This window comes from Protomyctophum parallelum (genome assembly GCF_964188405.1).
Source record: "Protomyctophum parallelum genome assembly, chromosome: 5".
Taxonomy (NCBI): domain Eukaryota; kingdom Metazoa; phylum Chordata; class Actinopteri; order Myctophiformes; family Myctophidae; genus Protomyctophum; species Protomyctophum parallelum.
Genome location: NC_139702.1, coordinates 52,565,537 through 52,588,184, shown reverse-complemented (window position 1 = coordinate 52,588,184; position 22,648 = coordinate 52,565,537). Strand labels below are relative to the sequence as shown.

The following is a 22,648-nucleotide window of genomic DNA, read 5'->3' as shown; positions in this document are numbered from 1 at the left end:
TTGAACCGGCACACTTCTACTAGGTATACTAGGGATAACATTTGACTTACCCGTTGGGCCACTGAGGCACACAATCATGGGGAATTTCTGTGCTGCTTTAAAGTTGTCCTTCTGAAAGTCAGTGTGCAAAGCAAAATGTCACAGAGCCACATGACTAATGTGGGATTTGAACCCTGGACCTGTGGATCACAAGCACGGCCACTCAGCACACTGAGCTAACTGCTGGTTACTACAACACAGCTTTTCTGTGCTACTTGATGTTAGTGTGGAATGCAAAGTGTCACAGTAAAGACTGGGGTGGGATTGGCCCCTTTATTTTTTTGTTTGAACTTGAGTGGGGTTTGAACCCACCATCTCCCGTTCATGTGACAGCGTTCTAACACACTGAGCCACTGGTTCGAGACAATTCACACTGCTTTTCTGTTTTTTTTGTTCTTCTGTAAATCGGTCTTGAAAGTAAAGACTTGAGTGTTGTTTGAACTCACCATCTCCCGATCATGTGGCAGCGTTCTAACACACTGAGCCACTGGTTCCAGACAATTCACACTACTTTTTTGTTTGTTTTGTTCTTCTGTAAATCGGTCTTGAAAGTAAAGACTTGAGTGTGGTTTGAACTCACCATCTCCCGATCATGTGGCAGCGTTCTAACACACTGAGCCACTGGCTCCAGACAATTCACACTGCTTTTTTGTTTGTTTTGTTCTTCTGTAAATCGGTCTTGAAAGTATAGACTTGAGTGTGGTTTGAACTCACCATCTCCCGATCATGTGGCAGCGTTCTAACACACTGAGCCACTGGTTCCAGACAATTCACACTACTTTTTTGTTTGTTTTGTTCTTCTGTAAATCGGTCTTGAAAGTAAAGACTTGAGTGTGGTTTGAACTCACCATCTCCCGATCATGTGGCAGCGTTCTAACACACTGAGCCACTGGCTCCAGACAATTCACACTGCTTTTTTGTTTGTTTTGTTCTTCTGTAAATCGGTCTTGAAAGTAAAGACTTGAGTGGGGTTTGAACTCACCATCTCCCAAACATGTGGCCAGTGTTCTAACACACAGACAATTCACACTGCTTTTATGTTCTCCTGAAATTGGTCTTGTTCATCTAGTTTTTCACCCAGTGAGATCAGCCTAAGAGTCATAGGATTTTCTGTACCTCATTTCAACTGCCGAAAGCCTGGATTGAACCAGGGAGGGACCTTTAGATATTCAGTCTAATGCCCAACTGCGCTATTTCGGCTTGTAAGTGTCACATCCAGAATATATTTTTCAATGTATTGTTAGTTCTTAAACAAATAAACTCATAGTTTTCCCCCAGTGAGATCAGCCTGGGAGTTTTTCTGTACCTCATTTGACCTGCTGAAAACCGGTTCCATTTGTACACTGTCAAAGTCACTAACTTAATACTATCAACATCTATCTATTCTATAGACCCTCTACTATAGCACTATATTTCTAAAACTATAAAACATTTCAAAGATTCCTTTTCAGGCAAACATGTCCACCATAAGATGAACCTAAATAGGTTTGAATGGGGTTTCTAGGTGTAAGTCTGTAGGACTAGTAGCATGCCAAAGTTTGTGCTATTGCCATTGAGAATGCATTGGGCGTTTAAGTTAATCGTCGAAAACCATGAAAAACAACATACCGTAGTATGTCGTCGAAAATCGCTCAAAGAAGTGTCTACCCTTGAATTTTCTGCATGTTGTCTTGCACATGCAAGACGTTGTCTTGGTTTTCTTTTATTGATACTTTTACTAAACTCAAATAGTTTTTCCACTACTGAGTGGTCTCTCACACTCAAAGACTATATTATAGCCCATAGGAGAGACGGGAGACCCAGACCACTGTTAATGATTCTGAACTCAATAGGAAGAACTTTTAATGATTTGGGAGTTCAAGGTTTAAGTTAAATCTTGTTATCTAAAATGCGGAATGTCTAACGACATCCTAACTATACAGGCTGAAACGATATAGTATGATGCTTGCTTATTTTATGGATATACATACTGTTGACTTTTACAACTTTGTAGTGAGTAATAAAAAAATAAAAAAAAAGTATATTAAACACACACAAATACATTGCATTAAACAGTGCTGCCTCCGGGCGGGTCTTTGCGCAACCGCTCCGGACCATGATGGATGTAAATGAGGCAGAGTCAACTGTTCATGAGGGACGGGTTAACCTCATCTACATTAACAATACACCCAGTGACGACTCGAGCCAATTCTTCAGATAGTCTCCATGTATGTCCTGGCGGATCAAATCCAGTCTGTTTTGCCTGCACGGGGGGTGGAGCTCTGTGTTTCTCGTGTGTGTTTAAACAGATGCTTCAACACGTTAAGACAAAGTGTTTCTTTACACGTGCAAAGTTAACAACAGACATTAATATACTTGGCATCTTTGACAGACAAAGCCCATTCAAGTGGGCTCTGATCCAGAAAAGGTTGCCATATAGGATTGTTATTTAAAAGGGCATTTCATAGAAATAACATTTATTCTGCAAGTAAACTCACATTTACACATGAAATGATCAAGAAGTCTCACATTACATCATTGGTCAAGTTAATAGTTTTCTCCCGGTGGTGTCATCAGGAGGACATCACTTCATTGTCCCATGCAGTGTTCAATACAGCTCAGTGAAAGCACAAGAATGGGTGAACCACTCGAGTCCTTTAAGAATCAGACACACTCGCCTACAGTGATGAATCAATTCAATCATGTTATTATGTTCTTGGTCATGAATAAAAAACGCTACTTGTTAGTACAGGGATCCACAGGAGGTTGGTATAAGCCAGTCCCTCTCCCTCAACATAGGTCTACTTTGCATAGTCTCTCCCCTGGGCTCCGTGGAGTGGAGTGGAGTGGAGTGGGTTAGGGTGTGGTGGAAGGAGAGGAATTACTGCAAAAAGGTTCCAGAAAGTCCAGGGAATGGGATGAAAGACCACATTCTCATATATTGCTCAAAGTCCACCCACCGTGCCCTTAAATCACATGGTCAAACATGTGCATGGACTGCATGATGTTCTCATCCTGCATGGAATGGACAAATGAACAAAAGAACAGCTTTATTTAGAAGCCAGTGGGCAGATTAAGAAACATTTCACAACAGGGCTATATAAAAATGTTTGTTTCCATTTTATTTCTATCTAGTTCCTATACCCTTTTCAGTGTATGTTATACCCATTTCCAATAAACTAAACAAGGGCTCATACAATCCATTTTATGAGGCAGGAGGTGTTCACTGTTAGCCTCCCATTAATTCAGCGTTCAACTCTCTCAGCTCCTTCTTTCTGATTTGCTGACAAGTTAACAAGCTTCAATCTAATGGTTCACTCTTAGGCTGTCTTTATAAGCATTAAGCAGTTCACAAGTCGATGGCATCATTGTTATGAACCGTATGATGTAGAATAGATGTTAGCGTGTTAGGGCTTTTAGATACACATGTCTTTAAAGGGCTCAATATTTAAATGTTTGTTTCTGAGGATTGTATGTAAATCTGTATATTAATTCATGCCTTAAAGGGTTCTATGTTGATGCATGATTAACTCTGTATCTCATGCTCTGCTTATGGTGGGTTTGTGATCTCAGATTCTATGTTATGCTTGTGCAGGAATAATCTGTAGTATCACAGGAGCAGAGTCACACCGCCAAACTGCAATAAATGGTAAATGGTTCTTCCTGAGCTGAACTGTCGAACTGAAGTAGAATTGGAGTAACTCTAACGATTAACCACAACTATTAACGTGGAAATTCACCTCATGAAACAGAGGGCTGTATTTTGCGTGTCTTAAGTACCAGGTCTTATTACCTAACTTGAGTAAACTAAAGACCTGGAGGCGTGATCAATGCCATTTGGCTATTCTGAGTGGCCAAAGAGCATTGATCACGCCTCCAGGTCTTTAGTTTACTCAAGTTGGGTAATAAGACCTGGTACTTAAGACACGCAAAATACAGCCCCTAGTGTCCTAATTTGAGGGTGAACGTTACATTTGGTGAAAATAGCAGATTTACAAGCTCACAATGTGTTAATTTATGAGCTTGTAAACTGGCTATTTTCTGCAAAGAGATGTAGCGGGGGGAAATTGGAGGGGGCCTAGTATAGATTCCCGGGGGACTCAGGTTAACAAAGAATAGTACTATAGGGTATAATGTAGGAGACCTTTTGACATGAGTCCAAGAACTCCTCTATGGTAACCACTCCATCGTTGTTCGTGTCCATTTTCTGTTGAGATGAAACACAGGACTTCAACAAGTTACAAACTCCAGGACACAGAACCTGGCATACAGTATGGATGCACTGTATGTGTTCATTTAATGTTTAATGTTTTTACACTCTGAGTTAAATTGATCAGTCAGGTTTACTGTGGCTTCTTTACACAAATAATAAAAACCTGACAATCATTCTTTTGTAGCAGTGTGATTTAACATTGAACTCACACTGCACCATTGAAGGTCTGCCCTAGCAGACAAATACTGTTTTGAACTGTTTGTGAACTCTTCATGATGAAGATTCAGGAGGGGAGATTATACTCTACTCCTGCGATTATACTCTACTTCTGCGAGTTACATTTGTGTGGTGCACATTTTATGAAACTCCAAACAAATCTTTTTCATGGCAGCCATATTGCCAATAGTTGGATGTGTGATGTTACTGTAGCCTGAGTTAGCCGCTAAGCGAACAAGGGGCAGCATCGAGCAGCCGTCCAGCACATTGTCCATGTTGGCAAGCCGTGGTGGACAGAATCGTTTATCACATGAAACAAAGTACTTCCTCCCCCATCTCAGCCAAGCTGTGGAAAGGCTCTGCTACACGGAACAGCACCTTAATTAGTAAGGAACACCTGAAGGAAGTAACATTACACAACTATGTCAATATGGCTGTCGTGAAAAACGTCTATTATCCAGCCTGGTGATCAGATAATTGGATATCCTAGTCTGGATAACAGCCCTCACCTTTTGCATTCTTTGTTTGACTATCACATTGCATTGTTATATCCTGGCTAGTGTTTGTTTGCTTGGTTTACCTGGAAGAAGAGCTCAACGTGATCTTTGGGTGAGTTGTCTTTCATATTGGGGTAGGTGTACTTTCCCATCATGTCATAGATAGAACGCATGATGTCTGTCATCTCCTGGACAGGACCAAGAAAGAGGGGGTGATGTTGTGGAGAGCACTACAGAAGTCACACCTCTCATAACCACTTTCAAACTGGCGTCCCTATTTTGGGGCATGTCATTATAGGCCTTTCTGTTTTTTCTTTTTTATTATTATGAAAGATTGTAGATAGGTTTGCAGCGCAACAATATCATACACTACAGTATGAACAGGGTTTAAGGGCACTGTGGGCACATGTGGGTTTACATGTGCATCCACACACACAAATACAGGGCCCTGGTCACCTCTCTGGTGATGCAGCCATCTTTGTTGAGGTCGTACAGGTTGAAGGCCCAGTGGAGTCTGTCAGTGATGGAGCCTCGTAGGATGATTGACAGGCCTGTTACAAAGTCCTTTAGCAGGGCAAATGAATGGATTCATGAAAGAAGGGAGAAAAACAGAGAGAGATCGTTTTAGATACCGTTACAGACACACTGAAAGAGCACACTGTGCACACAAACAAACAGCAGAAAGTCCCATCGCAAGGAATAATACATGATAAACTTAATGTGAAGTGTTCATTTAACTAGAATAAACCATGGGGTAAGAGGAGAGACAGAGCACAGCAAAGCACGTTGGCTGGAAAGTAGAGGCCAATGAGATCACACCTCAAAGCTGACTGCTCCGTTGTTGTTGGTGTCAAAGGCTTCAAACAGGAAGTGAGCATACATACTGGAATCTGACAGGAAGAGAAAATACAGTAGAGTACAGTGACCGCTAAGATATAGTGGCACCTTTCACTCTAGTTCAAGGGTTCCCAAACCTTCAGCTCCAGACCCAAAACATACATTTTGTGTATCCCCGGGACCCATAACTTACAAAAATGTATTAATATAGGCAAATTTACTAATGGCCCATAATATTGCGGGTCTCCGTGACCTGAAAATGGCATTATAATGTGCACGCACGCACGCACGCACGCACGCACGCACACATGCACGCACGCAATAAAGCAGTTACTGTACAGACTACAAACTACAGACCTACTGGTCTGTCTGTCTGTCTGTCTGTCTGTGCGTGCGTGCGTGCGTGCGTGCGTGCGTGCCGTTGGTTTCTGTTAATACATTTCCAGCATCGTGGCTATGAGTGTGCAGCCTTTTGCCTCTTTTTTCATTGTTCATCCCCTTAGGCCTTTGGCACCTCATTAATATTGGTGCCCTTCTCCTGACTTTTCAGACAGTGTATGTATGCCATATCTCTGCAAATATGAAGGCATTTGAAGAATTGAGTGAAAAAAAAAAACATAACTGACCTCCCTGAGGAAAGAACTGGGCGTAGATGCTTTTAAAAACATCCTCATCCACCACACCACTGGGACACTCCTGTAAGAGCAGTAAGAAACACACCGAGCAAAAAACACAATTCATTCGTAAAAAGTGTGAAAGTTACCAATAGATACCTAAAAAGATACAGTAAAAGTAGAGGGGCACAGCGCAAAATGTCTAATCAAAGGGTGAAAGCAATTCCATAAAAGTGTGGTTTTAGAAGAGATTTTCTTAAAATTAACACGGCATCTCCAATGTTTTGGGGCCTTGGGAACAGGTAGAAGGAGCATGTCAGTCAACAGATAGGGGTCAGCCCTAACCAACCTTTAAAAGTAATCAATAAATCTTTGAAGTCAATTTAATCACTTGAATCTAGTGTCCCTATTATGTAATAATAGATGAACATTCAGCAAAAATAGCAGATCTAGAATTTCACAACACGTTGCGATGCAATGCTTGCTTTGTGAGCTTGTGATAAAATGTAAGCCTGTATATACTGGCAGGAGCCTATCTCCTGTTTCCTTAGCATGACGCAGCTTGGTTGAAGTGGACTGGCAGCCGGTGTAAAGATGAGGTAGGTAGGAGTGATGTGTTCTCCTTTCCTTGACCTATTAAGAAGTGCTGGAGCAGTGCGTAGAAAGTAGGTTGCTATAGCTCAGCGATTCTCAACCTGTGGGCCAGGGCCCACTGGTTGGCCTTGAGAATATTAAGTGGGCTCCAAAATACTGTACAAATCACAGAGATTTTAATTATTATATAACAATTAACTATCATTGTGATACGGGGGGGTACTTAATAGTAGTATACTATGTTAGTTCCATTGATCCAAGCTGCAACACAATCGATTGAATGATAATTAAAATAAATGTGCTCTAAGAATTGACAGAGTGATAGAAAAGGTTGAGAAGTTCCATAAATGTAAATTGTGTAAATAAAGGCATGCCTCACTTTCTCCAGGTCCCCAGATGCCAATATATATATATATATATATATATATATATATATATATATATATATATATATATATGTGTGTGTATGTATTTGTGTGTATATATATTTTTGTCAGCTGATATAAAAGTTCAGAATAAAATGACCCCTAATTTACCCCTACGTTCTTTACCATTGTTTTATCGTTTGCTGCAAGAGGGCTAGAAAATCCTAATAAACTCAATAATTGTATACTGTAGAAATACAATTCTGATGTATGTAGCATCAGTAGCATCAAAAGCAAGAACCACCAGATCTGATAGGGACATACAACATGCCTTCTGCATAACAATGGAAAGAGAAATACATGATAACAGATGATCAAGCCATGGGGGAACATACAATAATAAGATGGGACCTATACAGTAGAATCAAGCCCTGTGGTACACCACAGGACTTGATTTGGACGTTTGAGAACTACTTATTTAGAAGACATTTGTAGAATCGGCCTGAGGTTTTAATGGTTTACGACAACTATGCATTGCATGTACTACTACCAATAGTGTCCAGTGTCAAAAGCAGCACTGCGATCAGAGAACACAAATAGAACAATCCCCAGTAGTGCTATAGTCCACTAGTTAAAAGGAGGTCATTGGTGTCTTGGAGAAGGGCACTCTGTATGAATGAGATATCTTAAACTTCTTCAAAGATGTTGCTACTCATCCACATAACACATGATTAGTTGTCTTTTCCAGGACCGTAGCTAAAATATGGTGACATAGCAATTACTGAGGGTTGGAATCTACAGTAAACTATGTCTGTAGTTTTGTGTGTGTGTGTGTGTGTGTGTGTGTGTGTGTGTGTGTGTGTGTGTGTGTGTGTGTGTGTGTGTGTGCACGCGCACGTGCGTGTAACTGACATTTTTAAAACCTCTATATAGTATCTGTAGCTCTCTCTTGTCGAAGCTGGTCTGCTGCAGCAGCTTGTCCATGCCATCTGGTCTGTAACGCTGAGTAGAAGATTCTTCTTCATCTGCTTGATCAAACACTGAGTAGACACAGAGAGGAAACACATACCAGTCACACTCTGTAACACCATCAGTACAGCTGAACCTCTACGTTACATTTCTCAGTGTTCACGGGAACCTCAGTAGAGCTGGTGTACGACTAAGACAGACGATCCCAAACCTTTCAGCCACAGACCCAAAAATACACTATGAATTATCTACAAGCTCGCAACACAGCTCATTATTTTCACTACTACATTTCTTTTTAATTTATGGATTTTTGTATTCTTTTTTTTTTTAAGTCTGAAATTCTTTTAGAAATTTCTTTTCTTTTTTTGTCTTTTGTCTTTTGAAATAAGAAGATTTCTTTAGGAAAACAAAAACGAATGACTCCCGACCCCATAGAAATAGGTCTGTGACACCAAATGGGTGTCTGTGGGGTCAAACATATGAGATCTAGAGCCTGCTTTCTAGGGCCAGTAAAAGAGAGCGGTGGAGAGAAGTAGGACATAGAGTAGTCTTTTTTTAGCTGAGATTCTATGTTAAAATTCTCAGTTCCGAGGGGATACTGGGGCCTAATTTGAATGAGGCCAGGTAGTCGCTTGCAAAACAGGGGTTCAATCAGAGGAGAGGGAGAGAGAAAGTAACTCAGGACTCAGGAGTGTGTGTGTGTGCTCTCATACTGTATACTAGCTAAGTGAGTGACAGGTACGATTATTTTTTGTTGAGCGACACGAGTGGAAAAACGACTTGGTTTCACGGGGACAGTGCTTTTTGTAACGAGGCCAGACATTGCGGGGGTCCAGACGTCCACAGACAAGCACTTGCTTTGGTTGACGGAGGAGCTGGAGGAAGAGCGCCAGCATGGCATGAGCCTGAGGAACCGCTGCTTTATGGTCTTTTTATTGGCTTTAGATGGAGCGTTCCCTAGGAAACAACCAATCACAGCAAAGGTTAGAGGGGGAGACAGCATAACTACACAATTTGCTCCTTTCTTTCACATTACTTGTCTATACTGTATACTATACAGTACTATAGTAGGCCTACTATACAGTATTCTGCTGTAGGAGTAGTATAATTATTGCCGAATTTGAATTGAGTAGTCACCATATATAATAGTGACTACTCAAATCAAATTATTTCAGTGTATGAACTATTAGTAATGTATATTTTATTCTTTATGATAAAGTCATTCATATGGAACTGTCCACTTTATGTTGCCTACATCATGTCACGAGAATAACATACTAAACAAACTGCAGCACAAATGTTTACACTATAAAAGATTTTTCTTAAGCAAATTAGTTTGCTGGTCTGGTTTTGGCCCCATTGTGAGCCATATACAAATCCAAACTGTTGGCCATTGTACCACAATGTGAAATGAGTCAAATGACACGCCTGAAGAGCTTAGGATAATAAAACGAAACCACCATTATCTTTTGCACTTTTATAGACGTGCTAAAAAAGAACTCGGAAATGACGTAAAACACAGCTTCTTCTGTCTGCGGCTGTCGGCCGTTTTTCCGCTCAGGTGTGGAAACACTGTACGCGTGGGAATGAGGGCATGGATGAGATAGCTCGTAGCGAATGAGTGAGCAGGGAGACCTGGAGAGGCAGCTGATTAAAGAAGCAGAATGAATTACTAAGGGGAATGAATGAGGGGAACTATGTAGAATAACCTTCTGCCTTCCGTGCCTCAATGAACTATCGCTTACGCTGGATTTATTGTACACAATAAAATCATAGGTGTTAATTTAGCTCTGAGAGTATAAACGTGTAACAGCAGGATTACTTTCCATTGTCTGGGACAATACCTACAGTTAGAGATGTCAAGAAAGTGAGTTTTAAAGGTTTTATGACATTAATTTTCATTTCTTTTTCTTATTTCTTTTAGGTTTTATGACCTCAATTACACCCAAAAAACCTGAACTTTGAACATTCAGTGGATTTTCTGTGGTCTGAAGTTTTCTTTGTGGTTTGGAAGCCTTTTGAGCTACAATGAAAACAGGCAACACAGTGAAAACAGTGACATCTGCTGGCAAATCCCATTGACATATATGGGATTTGCAGGATCTTACATCACTTACTGCCGGCAAATCAGAGCACCTGTTTGAGCCAGAAAACCCCAGATCACAGAAAATCAACTGAATGTTAAAAGTTCATGTTTTTTGGGTGCAATTGAGATTAGAAAACCTAAAAAAAAATAAGAACAATTCCAAAACCTTTTTTTTAATGTCACAATCCCTTTAAAACTACTAGAAAGAGTCTTATAGAAGAGTTAGGGCTCACTGCTGAATTTCGAAAGAAGTGAAATTGCTAGAGCACCTTAGAGATGTGTGTTTGCCAAGTCAAATTAAATCTAAAGGTTAAACATTAGATTAGAAAGACTGTATGACTGTATGTATCGGTGCGATAAGTTGATGGATTGGTTGATCGGATTCAGCATTGGTGAACTATCAGGACAGATGCGGGTTTTCACTTGTAGTTGTCTATCAGTAATGTAGAGGGAATGCAAGGAAGATAACCCAAAACAAAGGCCAGAAGATTTCAATATTTGTGGTGAATGGCATGAATACTTTGCACTATTTACCGGATCTGAATGGTTTATGTGAGCATAATAAAGAATAGAAAATTATCCAAATGAAAATATTTTAATTAATTCTACAGTTCCACAACGTGGGCTACAATAGAACTATGCTTTATTGTCATAAGTTGCACCCTTCTACCATATGATAATAAGGCACATGTAGCCTACTTAAACCCTCTATTCTCAGTAAACTAAAAACTGACCCACATTTCTTGGACTGCTTTTCTCTGTCTACACCAAATCTCTGCAAAAAATAGCTGATCTATGAGCTTGTAGATCGGCAATTTTTTGGCAAATGTTCCCCCCAGAATAGGCATGTTGGGGTTCATGTGGTTATTAATGCTATTCACAAATAATGTAAGTTTCTTCATTTTGTCAAGGTGCACTAATGTTTTCATATTGCTGGATAATATTAATATTTGATATTGCATGTGCATAATGTTTTCATGTTGAGTACATTCCTCTGTCCTCACTTACAATTACAATTTAGGCATTTAGCAGACGCTCTTAATCCTTACATTAAGCAAGAACAAAAAAGCATGGGAATACATCACATAAAAAGCATTTATCATGAAACATGCGTAAGCTAAGAACAAATAGCACTATTCAAAGAACTACACATCTAGAAAAACGGCACAACAGCTGCTCAAAGCTCGAGAAGATATTAAAGGAACGTCCAGGAAATGCCCAGAAGTGCTGCATGGGGCCATTCGGCTTGCGACCAGCTAGCTCAACTTGTCACACTCATTACACTGATAGGTTTTTCCTATCAGTGTAATGAGTGTTTCCTATTAGGGATATAGGTGTTTCCTTTCTTTAAGGTGATAATGCAGGTTTTTCCTTTCAGCTTACCCTGAAAGTTAGTTTCCCTAATGTAATAGGGTCCTATTAGGGACATGTTTCTAAAACCTGAGAGGTGTTTCCTATCAGAGTAACCTGTGTTTCCTGCCTATATTACGCCGCGCGTATGTGTTTCTTATCAGGAAACGTTTGAGCCTTGTGAATAATTTCTTCTGCACTGAAGAAGAAATGACCATGGGACCAAAGCTTGCAGTACATGTCATTAGAATGCCTTATTCTAGACCAGTGTTTCCCAACCTTTTTTGTCCCAGGGCACACTTTTCATAGCCTAAAAATCTCGGGGCACACCTAGATATAGATATAGACGGTGTATAGGCCTATATACATACATACATACATACATACATACGTATGCGGTCTAGCTTAAACTTGGACTCCTCCTGGGGTGGACGCCTCTGCCTTGCATAGTCCCCAGTGAATAGGCAGTTTGCCCTTCACTGGTAACCCTATTTTGGACTAATTTTAAATATATGAAGGTATTGCGGGCAGGGATTTTTACAAAAAAGCCTCCCCTTTTAAAATACATACACACATACATACCTACATACATACATTTCAGAAGTTTTAGCAGTTTTTAAGGACCCACTTTTAGGCCAGTGCACCAGAGCAAACTCTTGCCTTTTTTTAAACCCTACCCATTTTAACCAAATACATACATACATACATACATACATACATACATACATACATACATACATACATACATACATACATACATACATACATACATACATACATACATACACACACACACATATCTAGACTACCAACATGGGAAGTTGGAAAATTCCTTTACAACCCAAAATATTTATATAAAAGCTTAGTGAATGTGTCCCTCACTCTCTAAATGCTTAATGCTCTTGTCTCAATGTCTTATGTCTCATGTTTTATGTAAAGCACCTTGAATTACCCTTGTTGCTGAATGACAAGTCTAAATCACCCTGGATTAAAAGCGTCTACCAAAATTGTAAATTGTAAATCTGCTACATCTGCTTCAAAGACTGAGAGACACAGAGAGGAAACACATACCAGTCACACTCTGTAACACCATGAGGGCAAATGTCATTCGTCCAACTGGTGTAGTGTCCAAACGGGCCCATGCAGGCTGTGTGCATAGAACTACAATGGACAGGGTCTCTTAACTGTAAGCCCCATGTTACAGAACATGGAACCGTTTTCTCTCCCTGCCCTTTCCTCCCTACGAGCGACTGTAGGCTACTTTCTGAGGCGCCTTAAAAAGTTTGGCTTAAGTACAAAAGGACTAGTGAACTTTTATCGCTGTATAATTGAAAGTGTCTTAACTGGCTGTATCACAGTGTGGTACGGTAACACGACCGCTCAGGATTGCAATAGGTTGCAGAGGACCATTAAAACAGCAGCTAAAATCATCGGCACTACAGAATTACCCAGTCTCCATAACATCTACACCACTCGCTGTATGAAAAAAGCCCATAACATCATGGAAGACACCAGCCACCCCGCAAATACCCTGTTCAAACTACTCCCCTCCAAAAAACGCTACCAGAGCATCAAATCTCGTACCACCCGTCTCAGTAACAGTTTTTACCCCCAGGCAGTCAGGCTGCTGAACAGCTGACCTTGAACTGTATTGCACTTCACTTCACTTGCACTTTTCTTTTCCTGTTTTTTGTCTTTTCTTGCACTATAGATGTTTGTTTATGTCCTGTGTATGTAAGACTGAGAGTGCTCTGAGCAAAACAATTTTCATTGTATGTATACTCTGTATCTATACAAATGACAAATAAACCTGAACCTGAACGAGTGCTGCTACACAGCACTCGGTCTAGCTGCAGATGAACAAACAAACAAATGGAGCTTACTGGGGAAAAGGGGCGCGTGTCCATTTTGGGCATCAATTCCTGTCACTCATTAATTTGAGGGATCAAATCAGTCAAGAATGTGGTAACACAACCAGACAGAAATCAGGGTCATATTAGTCTGCCTACTTAACCTACAAGGTCTCCCTCTACACTGCTGATTCAAATTACTTAGTTAACAAGCAATGTAATCCCCATACAGAGATTCAGGTGTCACAGCCAGTGTTGCCATGTCTGCTTATTATACGCGACTTTGGGCTTTTTCTTCTATAAAGTCGCTTGTAAATATTGGTAGTTGCGGGTTGCGTTTTCTTGGGCTTGTTTCTAAAGTGCAGTTGAATATTGGGGCTTCCTTCCTTTTAACCGCCATGTGAACCGGTCTGGAGCAGATGGTAATTTACGTCATGTTGTAGTCACTGATTTGTAGTCATCAGGCAGGAAACCACAAGGCGGAATAAGAAGTATCCATTCATAGTACTGATTCCACCTTGTGGTTTCCTGCCAGATGACTACAAATCATTGACTACAACAAGATGAAAGTTAACAGACCGGATCATAAACCCGAAATGGAATGCTGCCCAGGCTACCTTCTTTTGGGCTTGTTTTCATAGACCTGGCCGCTTGTTTCTCTTGCTAAATCTGGCAACACTGGTCACGGCAGCAACAGCAGCCACTAATGAAACACAGGACAGGAGCTAAAGTGTCAAGAGTCATTGATCATTAATCAGCGGTGTGGAGGGAGACGAAGTAGGCAGACTAGGGCCTCATTCACACCAATCAAACAAACGTTTGGTATATTTTTTTTTTTCTGGGCCACCAGTACCACAATGCTTTTCCAATGGGAGTCACATGGTTTGACCAAACATTTTAGTTTGATGAGGGGCAGAACACCACCAGCAATCAGCAATCAAACACAAACGTCAATGTTCTCTCTGAGGTGCTTTCACGCACTTCGTCCGTCCGTCCGTCCGTGTGTGTGTCCGTCCGTCCGTGTGTCCGTGAGTAGCTAATCTCGGCCACCGTTAACCCGGTCGATGCCAAATTTTGCACACACACTCCCTGGATGCCAACGATGAACCTCTGCCCCAAACTTTCCAGAACGGCCTGTTATAGCGCCACCAGGAGGCCGCTTTGTGCAAAACAAGTTTTTGCACAGTACACCTACAGATTTTGTCCAAACATCACGCAAATTGGTACACAGTCTCTCTAGAGCCATTCAACGAAACCGGTCTTTCAGATTTCTCACACTCTATCCTGATTGGTTAAGATTGGCTTCCAAAGTTCACAGGAGTGCTCAGTTTCAAACAAAATGCTGCAAATCATGAACACATCGCGTGATTTCCGTGAAATTGTGCACCCACATTCCCACTAGGCCGAGGACAAAATGCCACATGAACAATTTCAACTCAGCCTCAAGGTGGCGCTATAACTGGCCGAAAAGTGTTTTTACCTCTAACTGCACGGATCTGTGCCTAGAGGCCAAGGAAAAACCTTTGCCTGGAATTTTTCACATCTGCTCTTTATAGCGCCACCAGGAGGCCGACATATGTAAAACACATTTTCTATTATTACTCCTTCAGATTTTATCCAAATTTCACGCAAATCGGTACACATGATCTCCATAGTCATGTGATCAAGGCAGGTTTGTTTGATTTCTCATATTCCATCCTGATTGGCCACGATTTGCTCCTACAGTTTTCAGGAGCTTTGTACAAATCGCCACAACTCCTCAATGCAGCGTCCGATTGCGATGAAACTGTGCACGCATATTCCCACTAGGCTGAGGAAGAAATCCTGGTGGAGACCTGTGCCCAGAAGGGCACTTTTTCTAGTTAATGTCATGAATTTAGTTTTTTAAAGATTTATTTTTCGGGCTTCCTCGCTTTTTTATGCCTTTATTGATAGTGAACAGTAGACTGACAGGAAAGGGGGAGAGAGATGGGGAGTGACACGCGGCAAAGGCCGTTAGGCTCACGCCGTCCGGCTGGCTTGGCAGCCTAGGTGCCCAGACGGTTGAGCTAACCGTCCATGCCGGACCACTTGAGCTGCAAATTCAGTACCACTTAAACCATACTTGATCAAAACGGACCTATAAAGAGCGCATTTGGCAAAAAATTGCAGATCTACAAGCTCACAAGGTGTGGCTATGCAATGCTTTGTGAGCTTGTAGATTGGCTATTCTTGGCCCCACCAGATTATGGATGAGGGGTGTTCAAGTGGTTAAAGTCCTAGGCGCATGCGGCATGCCACATATAGGCTCTGGCCTGACAGCGTGTTGTGTGTTCAAGTCCCGCTCATGATGACCGCATGTCTCTCCCCTTCTCTCTCTCCCTCTTTCATGTCTATCTTCAATTGTAACTATCAATAAAGGCAAAAAGCCAAATAAAAAACCTACAAAAAAGCATAGCATATTTTGATTATCTTAAGACATTGTTAATCGGAAATATGTTTTTCCTCCAATAATCGTGACGTGTAATTTTCATTATCTTCCCATCCCTAGTATAGTGGCAAAATGCAAAGACTGCAGTTGTAGCAGTGCAGCTTGTGAATGTGTGCATGCGTTTGAATGTAGGACAGGGTAGCTGCTTTAAACATAAATAAAAACAAAGGATAAGGATAAAACAAATTGCACCTCAGGGTGCACTGTAATTCGAAACGTTTGCCACACTTGTGACGGCACAGTGACAACAGGTTATTATGACATAAATGACAGTGTCCACATTACCCGAAGAAACACACCCATGACATGACATGATTTGGCACATCATGTTTGTGCTGAATTTAGCAGCAAGCCAAATCAATTCAGTCATGTTCAACAATCTACGTATTGCAGAGAAGCAATGTAACAAAAGTTTGATGAAGCAAACTATTTAGTTAAAAAGTACCTGGTAACAGTGTGCCAGTCACCCAGCGGTACAGGTATCTTCCCAAAGCCACCAGTCGTTTTCTGTACCTCGTCCTACGTCGGCCCATGCTTACAAGTTCAGTCTTGATCTTTCTTTCTGGTCAAAAATATGTTTAGTACCTGCTTTCCCGTTACAGAAGGACAAGCGGGAGACAGACACAGGACAGAAGCATGTAACCCTAGGCCAGTGGGTGGATGGACCCTGAGCAAGTGTCTCAGAGTGTCATCAAAGGGGACATGAATGTTTCAGAAGGTCAGGGCGCGGCTCTTCTGTGTGGTTTTGAAGTGAGTTCATAATCCTCCTGATGCCAATTCCGATGAGCGTCTTGTGCCGAGGCGACCAGATGATGTGACAGCGGATGTCCTGTATTCCTGTTTGTTTTTATCCGGAGGCCTGAGTGTCAGTTCCTCCCTGTGGTCTGTGTGGTGCTCAGATGGTCTCGATAAGAGCCTAAAGTAAGCGTCCTGAAAGCGGAGCTCCGTCTCTCTGCCCTCCTCTGTCTCTCTCGATCATCTCTGGTCTGGTCAAATGACCCTCTATTCCAAAGCCAAGAATCGAGATTTATAACCAATAATCAATTATACAAACTGATTAAAAAAAGAACCAGTAATAATATAATAATACTATTTGACCTTTGTTGAAACCCAAGTGGTTTGTATCTAAGAATCCAGGTCAGTCCAGGTGCTCAGTCTGAAATAATCCTGATTTGAAGAAACCTTCCTCTTATCTTCGAGCACATCCTTCCTACTGTCTCTCAGGCATTTGTAAATGTCTCACCTTCCTTGGAAACATCCACTTGTCTCTCCAGTTATCCTTGTGGACATCAGCAAAAGGTTTTACAATTCTATCCGGTCCTATCTTACAGACCTCTCTCTCTCCCCCTAGCTGATTGAAACAGAAGCAACTCTCCCATCCTATCCCCACTCTCACCTCCTCCTCTGCCTCCATTCCTATTCTCTGTAAAATAACTGACACACCTCCTGCTGAGATGTTAACCTCCCCTCCTCCCTGTTTCCCTCCCCCTGGCCTCTCTTCAAGCTGTCTGCTTTTTATATCTTAGTTTTTCTATCCTCTCTCTGATGGCTCCTTCTTTTCACGTATTTCTGATCCAAGGCCAGAGTTGTTTAGACCAGTAGTTTGTCTGAAGACTGACCTCTCTCCCTTTCCTCATCCTCTTTGTCTCTCTTATTTCTCTCGTCAACTTTTCTCCTTTTTCCACTACTTTATACCCACAGTCTCTCTAGCTTATTTCCTCTTGCTATCTTTTCTGTTTTCCTGTTTCTTATCTTTTCTCTGTATCTTTCGCACTTTCCCATGTTCTCTTTCTTTAAACAGCCATTCTGTGTTTCATCCTTCCCTCCTCTCTCTCTTATGTCCTCAGACCTTCTTATTTGTTTTTATCAGCTTTTGAATCCTCAAGCGCTGCTGTGTGCAGCGGTCTGTCTCTGTACATTTCTTCCATGCCTCTCTGGCTCCACAACGCAGTTGATTAGCGTTTCCATGGCAACAGCTCCCTTCACCCTTGATGAAAGAAAGGCTAGCAATGGAGCTACAAACAGCAGCACAACATTAACTATGGCCTTCAGCCAACAGAGACACTTAAGGCCATGAAGCAAATGATCACTGCATCTATTATTTATTTGGAATGGAGAACAGTTGTACAAATCACTCCTGCTTTTTTCATTTTATATACTTTTCTGTTTGTTGTTGTTTTGGGTTAGTATTGAGCCTTTTTTACATCTTTGTAAGTATTGTTTAAATTACAACATTTTACAGATTAGTACAATTTAGTATTAACTAAGTATTAAGTTAATACTTGTAAATAATGCTCTTAACTAAAGTCTTTAATACCTACATTCTATTTCATAATTATATTTTAAGACTAACAAAGCCTCATAAATGTATGACAGTGTTTGACACAGTATACAATTTGATAATAACGGTGATTAGTTCATCTTAGACAGTATGTATGATTTGCTACAATACTACAATAGCAGAAGTAAGTACAGGCTACTGTAGAGCTCCCTGGTCAGTAATACCTTCTTCCTGCCACAAGAGGGAGGTCTCACACTGTACTGACAGATTCTGTAGTACAGCAACAAAAAGGCTTCATATTAAATGTACTTGTTGTGCTTGTACTGTGTGTGTGTGTGTGTGTGTGTGTGTGTGTGTGTGTGTGTGTGTGTGTGTGTGTGTGTGTGTGTGTGTGTGTGTGTGTGTGTGTGTGTGTGTGTATTGCTGACTGGTGATAGATGTCATTGTAGCATTATAGTGTGATGCTTTCTAGCCTGTTTAGCCTACTTAAGCAAGTATTGCTGCCAGGTTAAAATATTAATGGTCTTCAAGGTAAAGGTTTCTAAATGAAGGAAGCACGCCACGCACGACTCCAACTTGTCTCAAACGGTCAGTAAGTCACTTGAAGAAGGAGAATACCAGGCACTCACAGATTAGTCCTTTAAGGCACTTTATTGTCTCCACCAGGCCGAAGGCATGGGGGGGGAGAATGTTTTGCACTCCGTCCGTCCGTCCGTCCGTGTGTCCGTGTGTCCGTGTGTCCGTCCGTGTGTGTGTCCGTGAGCAGCTAATCTCAGCCACCGTTAACCTGGTCGATGCCAAATTTTGCACACACACTGCCAACGATGAACCTCTGCCCCAAACTTTCCAAAACGGCCTGTTATAGCGCCACCAGGAGGCCGCTTTGTGCAAAACAAGTTTTTGCACAGTACACCTACAGATTTTGTCCAAACATCACGCAAATTGGTACACAGTCTCTCTAGAACGAAACGGGTCTTTCAGATTTCTCAGACTCCATCCTGATTGGTTAAGATTGGCTTCCAAAGTTCACAGGAGTGCTCAGTTTCAAACAAAATGCTGCAAATCATGAACACATCGCGTGATTTCCGTGAAATTGTGCAAGCACATTCCCACTAGGCCGAGGAAGAAATGCCACATGAACAATTTCAACTCAGCCTCAAGGTGGCGCTATAACTGGCCGAAAAGTGTTTTTACCTCTAACTGCACGGATCTGTGGATAACTTTGTATGCCAACTCCCTAGTTTACTTTTGTTGCCCTTTTATCCAACCACCAGATGAAGGCAAGCTGCAATGTCCTACATTCCTATCCTGGTGGAGACCTGTGCCCAGAAGGGCACTTTTTCTAGTTTATTGATTCATTCTAGTAAGGTATATTGCAAACAGCACAACAACGAACACGTTTTGGCCAACGGCTTTCGTCAGCATTGTATATCAACGCTGACGAAGGCCGCTGGCCGAAACGCGTGCTGGTATTCTCCTTCTTCAAGTAAGGATCACTTTATTGAGTTGACAATGTTTCGATCCTCACTGGCGTTGTTTAGATGCCTCAATAAAACTACCTACTGTGCACATCGAAAAACCAGTGGTCACAAAACAACCTGTGACAGTCACATGTCTTCTTTTATATTCCTGAATCAATTATATGAAAACGGTCGCAATCGGAAATAGTGTTTGTCACATGCCCAGCATCCATGATCCAGCGCGTCTCTTCCTTAATCTACCTTCCTTGGCTTAATACTATACAGATTGATTGAAGTATTTATTAACAGTTTGTAATTCTGCAAACTGTTAGAAATACTTTAATCAATCAATCAATACAAAAAAAAAAAGTGAGTGAGTGAGAGCACCGTGATCCAAACCTTAAGGAAGACCTTGACATAAAATAGTGAAAATAGGGGATTTACAAGCTCACAACGCATTGCAACTTTAGATCAGCTCTTTTTGCAGAATGTTCACCTAGGCTATTTTGTGGAAGATTATGTCCAGAATAGCAATGCTATAGGGTTCATGTGATTAAGCCACTGCTTTCCTTTACCACAACATAAATTGTGTGTGTGTGTGTGTGTGTGTGTGTGTGTGTGTGTGTGTGTGTGTGTGTGTGTGTGTGTGTGTGTGTGTGTGTGTGTGTGTGTGTGTGTGTGTGTGTGTGTGTGTGTGTGTGTGTTGACCTGCATGGGTAGGCTACTTATGCCAATCAAACTGTCAAATACATACAACAGCTGCTTGCCTGTGGAAAGACAAACAATGTTTTAACAGGGCTTTGAACGAACACGAACACACACGGACGCACGCACGCACGCACGCACGCACGCACGCACGCACGCACGCACGCACGCACACACACACACACACACACACACACACACACACACACACACACACACACACACACACACACACACACACACACACACACACACACACACACACACACACACACCAAGAAAGAGAGCGAGATGACTGTAACGGGCGGGGGTGGGGGGTGCATGGCTTGGATCAAGAGATGAACCAGATATGACCAGAGAGAAAGAAGGAAATGGAATGGAGATAATTAAAGCACAAAAGAAATCAGAGAGAGAGAGAGAGAGAGAGAGAGAGAGAGAGAGAGAGAGAGAGAGAGAGAGAGAGAGAGAGAGAGAGGATGTGGGAGAAAATAAAGAGTTTGAGAGCTTTTAAATCTGTCATGAGTGTCACGATGAATGAAAAATTAAAGCGTTCACTTTCACTCTACTACATTTTCAGGTAAGCAGCACCATCATTGGGCTTTAATGTATTTTTCTCTCTGAGCATTATAGCCTACAATTATACAGAGTTACAGATGGGTGACAAATTAAAGGAAAAACCTGAATAAAATGTATTCAGGTTTTTCCTTTAACGCACACACACACACACACACACACACACACACACACACACACACAGAGGTTACTATTGGGGATGCACGTATCAGCCACATATCGGTATGGGCTGATATTTGCCATTATCGGGCAATATCGGTATTGGCAAATAAAGCTGACATTAACCGATGGCAGTAGCCAAACTTTATCTGTTGTTGATAAGCATATATTTTGCGTTGGCTATGTTGTTGTGTTGGTTATGGGCATGCAGCCTACCAAGCTGTAGATTCTGAACATGTATTTGTTTCCCTGGCACACAAACACACACACACACACACACACACACACACACACACACACACACACACACACACACACACACAGTGTCTGAATGAATGTCTGAATTGGGGGATGGCTGCAGGTCTATTTATGTAGGCTATAGCCTATTTATTTATTTCCCCGACTGGTGCTGCATACTTTCCTTATCCATGCATCATTTTCATTTGACCAACAACAACATTGATTCTAAATGTTCTAATATGAGAAATAAGGTGAAATAAACATGGGGCGAGATATCCATGCTGTGGGGCGTGATATCCACGCTCTGAGGGCGAGCTCCACGGCTTGGGCCGAGGGCGAGATGACCTGTTACCTACTTAAGTGGTCAAAAAGTAAAGGGCCGGCGTCAGAAGTTAGAATGTGGTGATTTGTGGAATAACTGCTGCTGAGTGTCATCCTATTGACCCATAAGTAATTTATTTATGAGCATTGAGCAAAATCCTACATTGTCAAAGATGATTTGGTGCTATGGTGCAGGCGGCGACTTGAAATTCAAAGGTCCAATGATTTAATAACGAGTCCGTATGCACGCTTTTTAACGCAACATATGTTTTAAGAAGTTACATTTAATTTAAGAATCCTTTCGTTTAAGGCAGACCAGCAAACTAAATAAACATTCTTAAATTAGTCTATAGCTTAATAAGTTAAACCCAACTTTTCTTCAGGCATTCAAAAGAAAAACTGAAATCATTTCATGCACCTACCTGTCAGTGGATCGTAAGACCTATCCAGCTCCCGGGAATCAGACAAACTCTGATCTCGACTTTTTTGTTTCATTTTCGGGCGAGATATGCTTACCAGATCCTCGGTAAAAAGAAGAAGAAGAATAAAGAAGAGTCGGAGACTGCAGTGCAGCTACTGATATTCATTAATTCATTTTACGCACACAAACTTGGATCTATGTAGAAAGATGATGAGACTCAAAACCAGTCAAAAAGCTCTTCTTCCGCTGTTTAATAAAGATCGACAGCCGTCCAGCCCAATTAACATTCGCTCTTAATTATACAATAGGCTACAATAAATCGCTTGCATGAAATAACACGACCTGGAGTTTGGACGTAGTTCGTTCGTTGTCACTAAATCTGGTGATTTGTTGACTCTTTCTTGACTGC

The 22,648-nt window shown here is 41.4% G+C and overlaps 1 pseudogene across 1 annotated transcript; it reads right to left on the bottom strand.

Moving 5' to 3' along the window:
* Positions 1-2,985: 2,985 nt before the first annotated feature.
* LOC310858774 (A-type potassium channel modulatory protein KCNIP2-like) lies at positions 2,986-22,313 on the bottom strand (annotated as a pseudogene). The gene is made up of 9 exons: positions 22,241-22,313; positions 9,168-9,280; positions 8,267-8,379; positions 6,408-6,477; positions 5,764-5,834; positions 5,401-5,508; positions 5,028-5,132; positions 4,163-4,225; positions 2,986-3,033 (listed from the first exon to the last, which is right to left on the bottom strand). The product of its transcript is annotated as an A-type potassium channel modulatory protein KCNIP2-like (transcript).
* Between the last annotated feature and the right edge of the window lie 335 nt (positions 22,314-22,648).